The sequence below is a fragment of the Pygoscelis adeliae genome, unplaced genomic scaffold (genome assembly GCF_000699105.1).
Source record: "Pygoscelis adeliae isolate BGI_AS28 unplaced genomic scaffold, ASM69910v1 Scaffold227, whole genome shotgun sequence".
NCBI classification, from domain to species: domain Eukaryota; kingdom Metazoa; phylum Chordata; class Aves; order Sphenisciformes; family Spheniscidae; genus Pygoscelis; species Pygoscelis adeliae.
In genome coordinates this window covers 1,597,078-1,599,050 of record NW_008825100.1, presented here as the reverse complement: position 1 = coordinate 1,599,050, position 1,973 = coordinate 1,597,078, and positions in this window count along the sequence as shown.

The following is a 1,973-nucleotide window of genomic DNA, read 5'->3' as shown; positions in this document are numbered from 1 at the left end:
AGGAAATAACCCTTCACAATATCACAAATGGTTGCTGTTACGGGGAGATTGGGGCTTCAAGCAGGGCAAAAGCAGCAGGAGCAGATGAACTCTAAAGAAACAAAGCTCACGTTTTCATGCAAATAGCCATAGTAATAAAAAAAGGAAGAAAATACACAACATTGAAGATTACAATTGAAGAGCCATATTCTCCCAAGATTCCCCAACGCAGCCCTTTCTCGCCAGAGATTTCACTCGGTAAAGGATTCACTGCGGTCATCCAAACTCCTGTCTTTCACAGCAGTTCCATCTGGATGTAGAAAGAAGAGGGAGGCTGCAGCCCTGCAGCCCCCAGCTCTCCTAAACCACTCCACCAAGGGAGCCCAGAAGGAGGTGGCCCTGACCCCTTGCAGCAGCTCAGGGTGGCTGAAGCCGCTCGTTCAGCGTGTCCTGTGCGTAACAGCACGGGTAGGTTTGATGCACCCGTATTATCAATCTGAAACTTGCAATATGCAGAGAGAAGGGCTCCACGCATGGATTTCAGATCTGGAGCTCACCTTGCAGGAAACGTTACCCTCCGAGACATTTAAACCCCCTTATCTCACAATTTCCTTTCTTTTTCTCAGCGTTAAAACCCCTCTCCTGCCCTGTGCTTCCGTGCCCTTTCCGCTCAGCCCCGCTCCCCTTGGTGTAAGAGCTTTCTCCTCCGCAATCGCAGGAAATTGCCTCTCCACTGTTGCTCCTCTGCGGCGCTTCCAACCGCCCAATACCTTATTACTTAATCCTGCAATTGTTTACATCCCTCTTCAACGTATGGATCCATTCAGCCCTACGAGGTAACCGAAGCAAACACAGGAAGGGGTGTAAAGCGCAGAAGCGAGAGCTGAACAAACATGCCAGCACGGACGCTGCATGCGCAGCCACGTCCCGATCCACGCGGCGTGCGCGTATTTTTGCAGTTTAGGGTCTGAAAGTGGAAAGCCTTTGAGGCAGGAGCCGCCTTCTTGTCCCATGCAGCACGCTACCAGCGCAGCGTGGTTTCCACGTTACCGCACAGCACAGAGCTGTTTTGCGGCAGTATTATCTATCTAGGTCACCAACCCAGCGGAAGCTTTTTCTGCTATACAGGCTAGGCTGCCAAAAAAACCAAACAGGGACAATTTTCCTCTAATATAAGCGAGCCTCTCGCTCAAAAGTTAATTGATACTACTATTCCTAAAGTTTCTGCCAAAGACGCTAACCAGTCTATAAATTAAAGAAGAACGCTTGTTTTAAACTTTCCATACCATTTAGCACGAGAGAGCAGAAGAGTATCAGCAAACCTCCTCGCAGAAACATTACAAAGGCTCGTCTCCTTTTCCTGCGACACTTCTATATTTAATTACAAAACCAGATTCCTACAGACGACATTTCCGTGCCCTCCGCATCCTTTCAAAGCAATAATATTTTATTAATCGTCACATTAAAGCAATTTCTGAGCTAAGCGTCGCTGCTCTGAGCTACTCAACAGCTGGCTGATTTTGAAGAGGAAAGGTTAACGCCTTCCCAAGCACAACTGCGTGTGGTCCCACGACCTCCGAAGCCTCCGTCCCTGCCAGAGGAGGTACTTCAAGCCTCCCTCCCTCAAGGGACCCAGGAGCCAACAGCACTTTAGTTTTAATAAATCCCCTCAACTCCTCTCCAGGTCAAGTTCTTAAAAACACCTAATTTAGGGGACCCTGAGGAAGGCAGGAATTAAGGGGAAATAAAGCAGCCATCAGTGCAGCAAAGGTAACGTCACACATCTGAGCGCTTGGTTATTCCCACTTATTCCTTTACTGCAATAGCCAGGACAATTACCAAACACTTTTTGTTTTTACTTATCGCTGCAGCGTAAGTAACGCTGCGGAACACAAGAGGTGGGAAGCAAGCCCGGGCTCACCCCAGCAGCTTTAATTTCCCGGTGCGGTCGGATGGCTCCGGTTTTGCAGGGGCCGCGGCGGTGCCAACACGGT